The sequence below is a fragment of the Leuresthes tenuis genome, unplaced genomic scaffold (genome assembly GCF_036924035.1).
Source record: "Leuresthes tenuis unplaced genomic scaffold, fLeuTen1.0.hap1 SCAF_5, whole genome shotgun sequence".
NCBI lineage: Eukaryota > Metazoa > Chordata > Actinopteri > Atheriniformes > Atherinopsidae > Leuresthes > Leuresthes tenuis.
In genome coordinates this window covers 32515660-32526822 of record NW_027325359.1, presented here as the reverse complement: position 1 = coordinate 32526822, position 11163 = coordinate 32515660, and positions in this window count along the sequence as shown.

Here is an 11163-nt window from a genome sequence, read left to right as displayed (position 1 = left end):
ACAAGCTGAGGCTGCCTTTCAGCTTTATGCTCCTAAAATGTGGAACAGTCTTCCAGAAGATGTGAGACAGCCTCAGCTCTGACAATGTTCAAATCCAGGCTGAAAACAGTTTATTTAGCTGTGCATATGACAACTGAAAGTGTTTTATCTGCAAGCTTTGCTTTTAGTTTGATTAATTAATGATTATTTTAATGTTTTATGGAATGATTTTATTTGCCTTCTTGTGATTTCATGTAGCTGTGAAGCACTTTGAATTGTGCTCTACAAATAAACCTGCCCTGCCCTTACACAAGAAAGTTATATGTGACTTTGTTTCAGGATCAAATGAAGCAGAAAACACACAAAACTGGAAGCAGAAAAAAAACTTTCAGAAAACAGCAGAACAGAAAAGACTGAAATTCACCAAACAGAAAAAAAACTGTGATTTGTACTAAAAACTAAATTTTCTCATTTTTTCAGATAATTTTACCAATGAACAGCTTCTTAGTTTTATTGGTTTTTATTTGGGTTGTTGCGCAGGAGATTTATTTTTCACAAAAATAAGAAATATTACTTATCGTTGATGATTTAATTCCTGTGTTCAGAGCTTCTTGTTGGGCTGTAACAGTACCGCCCGTTCCAGGCTCCACAACCATCCATTTTAAACATCCTGCACTGTGTAATGTGTGTTTAGCTTATTGTAGACGATGTTAATGTCCTTTCTAATTTATAAACTACATATTTTCATTTTTGCTTGCTGTGCTTCAGTTTCTCTTTCATAACGAAGTGTTTTCAGCAGGATTTCACGTTTTAAAAAGATCCCGCTGCATCATATGAATAACACTCAAGCTGCTTCAGCAACAACATCACATCATCGTACACGTAAAAGATTAAACAGGGTGACTGTGATCTTATGGACATGAGTGTTGTTGATCTTTTTGCTTCTGTTTCAGAGTCCTAACAGACACCGACAGGTCTGGTGCTAACATGCCTGCGATACATTTTTCATTAAACATAATTTATGTATTTTTCATAATGTAAAAAACTGCTTGTCCTGATGCATGTGATGTGTGCCTGATAGTGATTTCTCCCTTTTAACAGTCATTTATTGGACATTATGCACAGTGGCACGAATGTAATTAAACCACACAGTTGGCTTGCAGTGTGAATAATTTCAGGTGGAATATTTGATCCGATACCAGTAGTTTATGGCTCTCTGGGTGTTTCTGGAGAACCTGTCGTCCTTGCTTTGCATTGAGTGCACTGTTGTGCTTCATTATTATTAAATCTGAAGGTTACACATGATCTGTCATCACATCTTACATTATGGATCTGTAATGACTTTGTTATGAAGATGTTTCCCACACAGTCACTTCACAGGGTCCTCATAGCCTAAAGCTTTTAGTGAGTGTGCAAATTGCACAGAAGATTATTATAGCATGATAATTTTGCCTGTAATGAACTCATAAGCTGCTTTTAATGTCTAATGACCAGTGCTTAGAGGAAAAGGGCATAGGCATTAGCTGAAGTACAGGATGTGAGGTATGATGTTCCTGTTGGGGCGCTGCAGAAGTAGTAGGAAGAATCTGTAAAGTTTGCCGTAGGGAGATTTTTAAAATGAGCTCAGAAGCTCAAAGAAGTGCTGAGTTCAAGTTTGCCAGTGTACCCACAAGACAAATTATTCTCAAAACTACACCCCAAAACCTCCTTATTTTGGATGTTACCACTGTCAGAGTTTTCCCTTATCGCCTGCTCAAATCCCAGAGCACAAGTCCTCCACTCCCTCGGCATATAGCAGGGAATATTTTAAAAAAGGCTGCACCACCCAAAAGGTTTTCACCTGACTTTACCAAGCTCGCCTCCTTTCATGTATCACTGCATTGCACAGCGAGCCTCACAAATTAGCCTTCGGTGTATGTCTGAATAGTAGCTTAAACGTTAGATCGGTGCCGACTGTCCTGGATGGAAATATACAGAACTGTTCCACCAGTATTCTAAATCCATGTTTTATTATAGTGTAATAAACCATGCTGACTTTCATCGAACTGTTCTCGGTGAGTAGATGAACGTATTTCATGCCAGAAATAAGGTCCAGGTTTAAAAACACTGGGGTTCCCTTTTAATACACCAGCAAAGGTGTGTTATTGCTCTGCTGTTGTCGAACATGACTCATGAAGGCCTCCAGCAGCTGATGCTGATGGCTCTTTCAGCTGGCCCTGATCATTTGAAATATTCTTAACAGTATTCAAGTAGCCCTGCCACTTCTGCCAGCTTTTATCACAAAGAATGGCCACTCGGCTCTGGACATATAGAGTCTTTCTTTGTATCACGAGATTAACACATTTTTCTGCGCTGGTTTGGATGCCGTGCTGCTGGAAAGGTTACTGCCAGTAATTTAGTCACTTTTTTACATAGTTTATGATGCGTTACTATGCCAGAGGAAAAACTGTTTGCATTTGGAAACAGCTGCTTGAGCTTTCCAAAGCCCACACAACAGATGGCGTAATCCTGGACTCCGGATGTTAAACTGCTGGCTGGGACTTTCTGTCCATGTTACCTGCTGACAGCGTTCACCTGTGTTACCTGCTGACGCTGTGTGTGACATCATCAGCTAAGTTGTTTGTCAAACCACTAAAACAACACCCCGGCCTCTGAGGATTTCTACCACACGTCTTTCTGCCACAGTTCAACTTGTAAAAGGTGTTTCTTGTCTATGTATAACAGTAACGTATCTATAGCAACAACTGAAACAGCAGCATGAATGGACTGGTACCATACCCTATTACCTGCACCTGCGACTAGGCCAGCTGTGATTTACTGTGAACAGTTTGTCACCAAACATCTTCTTTGTGTGTATTTGTCCTCCTTTTGAATGAACTTGTTAGCTGCACAGCTTCCACTGAAGAAAATGTGAATCTCTAGGAGTTAATATTGATATTTGTTTACCTTGTAGCATAATTGTCCATATTAAAATGATGTAATTTATCAATGTTAACATCTATTTAGTTAGGATTTTTTCATTGTTTTGACACCTACACGGGCCTGATGTTTCAACTTGAGCACTTTAACTTTTATTACTAAAGACTTAGATGACGTTTCCTTGAACCATATCGGGCAGAAATCTGACATGTTTGACATGTTACTCTTTTGACCACATGCAGGCGCTGCAGTAGACCTTTTGTCTAGTCCTTTACATGCTAATCTATTAGGAAGTCGATTTTGGGAAAGATCAAGAGTCAAGAGTACTGGGAGCCTATCCCAGGATACACCCTGGAGATGTCGTGGTCCTTGGGTCAGTTTAGGGTCAGCCAACATGCATGTTTTGGGGCAGTGGGAGGAAGCCGGAGTACCCAGAGAGAAGTCGAGCCCAAGTCGATTCAAACCCTAAAAGCTCCTTGTTATTGTGTCCATGCTTCTCTTTTCTATCAGAAATGTAAATCTTTACAAATTCTCAGGCTCCTCCTGAACTTATATTATTTTATCTTTTAAAAATAGTCAATATTCTTTTCAGCTCTGTCACACCCCTCTGTTCAACTTGTTTCGAAAAGGGACTCTCATTGACATCATCACACCACATCATTTTGTTTAATGCAGGTTAACTTCTTTCCTGACTAAAATCTCTAAAACTTTCAGGCTCATATGTACCTTCTGTACTGGACTCCATCTTCCAAAAGTTTGATTTCTGATCGGTAATGACATTTTGCACCCATGTCACCTTCTCGCTCCAGTGGCTTTAACTCCAATCAGGCTGCAGTACATTTGGATCATTCTGTTGAGAAAAGTGGTGAATCAGAGACTTTGCTGAAGAGAGTTAGTGTTCCCAAACCAGTGAGACTTTCATTCTCTAACTTAACACTGAGCTTCCTGCTCCCTGATGAGTTGATGCTTCTGGGTCGAGGAATTTATTCAAACTCTTTGGCCCATTCGTTCAACACATACACAATCACAGTTGTTATTTCGCTCCCTCACAGCCTCAGCTGTCATTTCGATGATTGGTTGATTTAAAACGACTCCCGTCTTTAATCCACAGCTCACTCACATAACAGCGAGGCTCGCTTTCATTATTTTAATGTCATCTTGATTTACAAGGACAATGTGATTTGTATGACTTAAAAAACAAACTAATCAAGGCCCAGCCAGACTTCATTTACACATTAAAATTCATCCCCTGCACACAGCTTTTCAGAGTAAAAGTCACCAAATAGTTTGCTTAGGAAGGTTCCTGGCTGAGTTAGATTCTGACTCAGCTCAATTCTCTGAACGCTAAAGGAAGTTGCTTCAGTGTTTTCTGTCTTATCACCTTTATCAACCGGTCCGTCCTATGAATACAGAAGGAAAGAGTGATGCTCCCCCAAACTATTCCTCACAGCATCATCTTCACCCTATAGTCATGCCAGAATTACTGTATTTATAGAACTGCGTCTCACAAAAACAAAGAGATGCTGATTCAGATTCCTCTGATGTATTTTTCCAAAATGAAGCTCTTTTAACTTATTTGACTCAGTATTTATTTAACATTAATGTGGATTTTGATCAATGGCTCCTGTGAGCTCAAGTGCTCACACACAGCTATAATTTGTTATATTTCTACTTCATGTCATCTTATGTAATATCCTTTATGTGTTTAACTGAATGTTTTATGAGTCTCAGAATTGGATCTCTTTGGGTGTTGCACACCTGGCCCCACCTGGAGCTCACAACCCATTCACCAGCATAATATATAAATAATTATACATTTTCCACTTCTTCAAACTTAGAAGTGATCTATTTTCTTTCATATGAGCTGTATTATGGCCCTGCACTGAGGTCTGTGTGATGTATTCAAATATTTTTCTCTTAATAATGAATTATTAACATAGTTTTCCAACGTTAAAAAAGCAAAGTTTTAAAATGTGTTTAGAGGCAGATAAAAATGATTATGAGTCTCTTTATATGTCAATAATTATCCATTCATCCATCCATTCATCCATCCATCCATCCATCCATCCATCAATCCATCCATTCAACCATCCATTCAACCATCCATCCATCCATCCATTCAACCATCCATCCATCCATCCATCCATCCATCCATCCATCCATCCATCCATCCATCCATCTATCCATCCATCCATCCATCCATCCATCCATTCATCCATCCATCCATCCATCCATCCATCCATCCATCCATCCATTCAACCATCCATCAATCCATCCATCCATCCATTCATCCATCCATCCATCCATCCATCCATCCATCCATCCATCCATCCATCCATCCATCCATCCATCCATCCATCCATCCATCCATTCAACCATCCATCCATCCATCCATCCATCCATCCATCCATCCATCCATCCATCCATTCAACCATCCATTCATCCATCCATCCATCCATCCATCCATCCATCCATCCATCCATCCATCCATCCATCCATTCAACCATCCATCCATCCATCCATCATCCATCCATCCATCCATCCATTCAACCATCCATCCATCCATCCATCCATCCATCCATCCATCCATCCATCCATCCATCCATCCATCCATCCATCCATTCAACCATCCATCCATCCATCCATCCATCCATCCATCCATCCATCCATCCATCCACCCACAAACCCATTCATCCATCTGCAGAATGAGGTCTGGCATCGTCCTGCTGAAATAACCACGGACCTCCCGGGAACATCACCTTGATGGCAGCATCTGTCTCTCCAGAGCTCCAACATCCAGCTCTGCATCAGTGGTACCTTCACACAGATGAAGCCCTCCATGCCATGGACTCTGATGCAGCCCCATACCATCACAGACGCTGGCTTTAAACCTTTCTCTGAGAACAGCCTGCATGCTCTTTCTCATCTTTGGAGAAGCAGACGTGTGTGCTCATCACCTTTTTTCAGTGGGATTTGTATCATTAAATCAACGCTACATGCTTATCACTTTGATGGTTTATAGGATTAGTGAAACAGTCTGGATCTGACAGCTGTTTAAATTCTTGTCTTAAGGTTCATGCTGTTTCATGAACAAACATGCTCAATAACTTTTAAAAAGCCTTGAATTCTTGAAATTGTTTCTATTCCCTCGTGAATAAACAAATAAGATAAATATATAAGTATGAGTATGTATAAGATAAATCCATAAAAACTGTCAGAGGATGGAATTTTTGTCAGTAAGTTCAATGGCTGGGACACAGGAAAGGTTGCTTAGACACATTCGCCTGCTGTATCTTTCATATGAAATGATCAGAACGGTTCTTTAAGGCATCAGCTGATTAAATATAACTAATGGTATGTGGTTCTACTCCATTTCTGTGGTTTCTTAAAGCCCTCTGCACTATTTATCTTTGTCTGCCTGTGGTTCCTCTTGTAACCGCCTTCTTCCTTCTGTCTCCTGAGCTGGATGCTCATAAATTAACAGTTGCACACACTGCAGTGCCTCAGGAGTTCTTAAGTACTTCATCACCAGAGTTGTTTCTTATTCTCTTTAACTAATCAGGCCTTAAGTTTAACCGAAGTAACTTGTTTCTTCTACTTGAACCAATCTTTAATTGTGCTTTCTGCAAGCATTCTGCAAGTCTTCAGTGTTACTATTGGACAGTATGTGGCCCAGACTCAGTTGTATCTGTTACAGTCTCAAGGCTGAATCATGGTGTCTGGTGTCCATTTATGTAGTTTTCTGCTTTCACGAGAAGAGAGATTATGGGAATTCACCCAATGCAAAGTCTACATTTCATGCGAATCTCCCGTTCTACACCACACCACATCCCAAAGGTGCTCTGTTGGACTGAGATCTGGTGACTGGAGGCCGTTGGAGTCCAGAGAACTCATTGTGATGTTCAAGAAACCAGTTTGAGATGATATGAGCTTTGTGACATTATCCTGCTGGAAGTGGCCATCAGAAGATGGTGCACTGCACTCCTAAAGGGAAGCATACACACACATATATATAGTTATATATCCGTTAATGTGTTAAATTTGACATTTATTTTTATTTTTTTCGTTAAAAGGTTACATTTCAGTTAACTTGCTTTAAAAAGGCCTTAAAATCAAAACAAAATAACTTGTTAGCGGAACTAGCGGAAATTAAATTTTTCCGCCACTAATTTGACTGCGACTGAAATGGAGACTCGTCAGACCAGGCAGCGTTTTTCCAGTCTTCTATTGTCCAGTTCCGGTGAGCCTGTGTGAATAGTCTCAGTTTCCTGATGTTAGCTGACAGGAGATTCTGAATTCTTTGGTTGGAACGAGTGCTTATTTGAGCTCCTGTTGCCTTCCTATCATCTGGAACCAGTGGGCCCATTCTCATCTGACCTCTCACATCAACAAGGCATTTTCACTGGATATTTTCCCTTTTTCGGACCTTTCTCTGTAAACCCAGAGATGGCTGTGGGTGAAAATCAGCAGATCAGCTGTTTCTGACATACTCAGACCAGCCCGTCTGGCACCAACAGCCATGCCACGTTCAAAGTCACTTAAATCCCCTTTCTTCCCCATTCAGATGCTTGGTGTGAACTTCAGCAGGTTGTCTTGCCCTCCTCTACATTGCGGCCACGCGATTGGCTAATTAACTATTGAACAGATGCACCTGATAAATCACTAATTGCGAGTTTTCTGGATGTCGGCACATTCATTTTGAATTCTAACCACACCAGGAATAGTTCATTTTTATTCATTTGTTATGCTGTGCAGTATTTCCCAGATGATCAACAATAAAACGAATACCCAGAAAAACTTACCGGCCATCAGCTTGATAATAAAAAACAGTATTATTGGTTTTCCAGACGTTTATGATTCGACAAACATGAAATGAAAACACTTCGGTCTCAGTGCCAACGACTCATCTTCTAACGAGACAAAAACTGGAAACTGGAATCTTCTTATACTATTCCTGCAGAAACTAAAAGCTCTCCAGTGGTGGCACGATATGCTAACAAGGAGCATGTTTGTACTTTATGATATTTTTATCTCTTTTGGTGTCAGTACAGCATTCAGAGAATATTCCCTCAGGGAGTTGTGCGCCTATAGTAATCAATACTCAGCACTGGTCTGTTTCTTTGTTTTTACCCCTGACTCTCCTGGGGAGTTCCCTGCCAGAGGAGGCAGGGTTCGAGTACACAAATAACAATTTCCTCCAACAAGGATCATATTTGACACACAGTGTAATTTTCTCCTGCTTCTCATCTTGCCTGCAAACTCTCACTGACTTCCTCACCCTCTGCAGAATCACATGGCACACACTTAAAAGCTCCTCTTTCCCACAAATGTGCACACAAATGAGGGGAGACCATCATGGGGATATTAATGGAGACAGAGACACAGATGGAGTCAATTGAGCTTTTAATAGAGCATCTCCCCTTGCCCTGTTTGGATAAATAATACAGCAGTCAGCAAATTTAGATCTAATAGATGATACTGACCTTTGAAGAGGGGGGGTGGGGTGGGGGGGGCAGTACAGGCTGGGATCCTGAGAGGAGAAAAATTCAGAGCTGCGAGATACACGATACAGAGGAATACACACAAGTTGTCAATAGAAGCAGACAAAGCATCCTAATCGGAGTGCGACAAAGTGGTGATCGATCATGAGGTTGACGATGTAGCAGCGAGTGGCGGAGCAGCCCGAGAGGCCCTGACCTGAGCTGCACTGCAGATGGAGCAGAGAGGCTGAACATGCAGGACGGGTCCTCAGAGACGCTTTTTCTCCACTTTCATCCTCTTTCTCTCGTCTTTTTATCTCACTATCTCCCTGCTGGCTGCATTGTCTTCCTTTATATCTTTGTATCACCCTCTTTCCATTTTGATTACTGTCTGCTGCTTCATCCCTCTGCCCCCTCCCTCCCCATCCTTTCTTCCTATATTTCTGTCTGGTATCCACCATCTGTCATCCGTTGTCTTCCCCCGTCACCCCCGCCCCTCTCCCCCACTCATTTTCACTACCTCAATCCAATTCAAGGAGCTTTATTGGCATCATAAGATGAATTTTACTGTATCTCTGTGTCTCTTTCTGGAACATTTGTCTTCCCATTAGTAATTCTCCGCTTTTAATGCCGCTGCACAGAACTCTGCTGCGGGTTGTTCAGGCTGTGGTCAGTCTGCAGTGAGTCCAGTGCTCTCAATCACATCAACATGCAAGTCGGGGACAATTTTTCTTTGTTAGGTTGCTCATGAAACAAGCAGAGTGAAACTAAATGCAATTCATTCCAGCATAGAGGAGCCATGTCTAATAAAACAGCTTAAAAGTTGCCTCACAGTTTGCGGTGGCCTTGATGTGACGTTTAAGCACACAGTGACACCATGTGGGGAAAACCCTGTAACAGATTTTAAAAATCTATTTGAGGTGAAGTGCTACAGATACTGCATGCGAAGGGCATTTTTTGTCCTGCAAATGTATATGTCAAACTCAGAATAAACACCGTTTAACACATGGTTCAGTCCTATTTCAGAGTGTCTGCACGGAATTAAGTATCTTAGTTGATCTGCAGAAGAAACCACAAACACACCAGAGGCCCCCACGAGTGCACTGAAGGGGCCCCACGACATAAAGGCTCAATGATATTCACCTCAGATGTCTGCAGAGAGACTCACAAATCATCTCAGGGGTTGTTCTTTAAGGCATGGCTCATTTCAAGCCTGCATTTACTTGTTTATCTTTGCACTGATTCTCAGTCAGTCTAAAGTGCGGATTGGGATACATTTCACCGTGTTGCACTTGCATAACTATGCAAACTATGACTGAAATCTGATCATTGAATGAGGATCAGATGAGAAGCTATCTAACAGGCGAGCAGACTTTGTCGTCGCTCTCCAGGACAGAAGTCAGCTCTCTGTCAGAGGGAACTCGCTTTGTGTCCAGGAAGTGAGGGCTCAAAGGGGTCGAAACAAGCCAGGGAGGTCATCCCATCCCTCAAAAAGAAAAGAAAAAAGAAAAAAAAGTTGGGTGGAAAGCAAGATGTGTCCAGCTGCACACCAACAGGTAGAGGGGCACAGGAAGTTGACAGTCCGGGCCTTCAAAATAAAATGTTTTCGCATTTCTTTCATTACAATGAAATCTTTACACCGGCTTCCAGTCAGTCACAGAATATATTTTAAAGCCTGCTGATGGTTTACAAATCCCAGAATCTGTGACATGTTCAGAGAATATAAACCCAGCAGAGCTCTTAGATCCAAGGACTCGGGTCAGCTGGTCCAGTCCAGAGTCCAGACTAAACATGGAGAAGGAGCATTTAGCTGTTATGCTGCAAACAAGTGGAACAAACTGCCAGTGGAGATTAAACTGTCACCAAATGGAGACATTTTTAAATCCAGGTTAAAAATTTATTTTCCCATGTGTCTATGCATGAAATCTGCACGATATATTTTAACTTATCTAAACTGCTGCTAGTTTTTAATCATTTTATTTTCATTTTAATTATCTTATTTCTTTCTTTTTATATTCTTTTACATGTTTTTAATGCTTTTTCTGCTCTATGCTACAATGCTTTTATTTTATGTACAGCACTTTGAATTGTTTTCTACATGAAATGTGCTACAAATAAATTTGACTTGACTTGACAATGTAAACCTTTTGCATAAAGGACACATTTTTGGTGATTATCTAGATGTTTATAAAAGCAACAGAAGGTGGGATCTAACACGCCAGGTGTAGGTTGTGAATGTCGTTGGCATAGCTGGAGTACCACCACCACCTTGCTGGAACAGCAAGTAAGAAAATCTGTGTTGGGTATGGGTTGGAAATCCCAAAATTAAAATGGAAGATACCTCCAAAGGTGGTGGAGAAAAACAGAACTAAGATCCTGTGGGACCTCCAGATCCAAAAACTGACCCATAAGCTGGAGACAGTTTTTGAAAAAGTACCTCAGCCGCTGGGCCATCCAGGGCAGTTTAAGGCTCACGAACCTCTCTGGTGCTGCTTTAAAACTATGTGCTTCAGACTCATTTTGAAGCACATTTGAGGCGACAGAGAGGACGTTTGGTTGGTGGTCTGTACGACCAGCCTAGGCAGGGAACGGGTGAATTTACAACCTGAATGAACAAATGCACTTTCCATAATTTGAGTGTAGTTAGAACTTTTTGGAGGCGCATGTCAGGCTACGGCGGAGGGGTCCAAACGTGACGCAGCAGCATCAACTCGGCTTTAGATCGCAGAGATACCGCAGTTCACAACTGTTGCTTCCTGCCCACATCAGGCCGTTTTAAACAGAA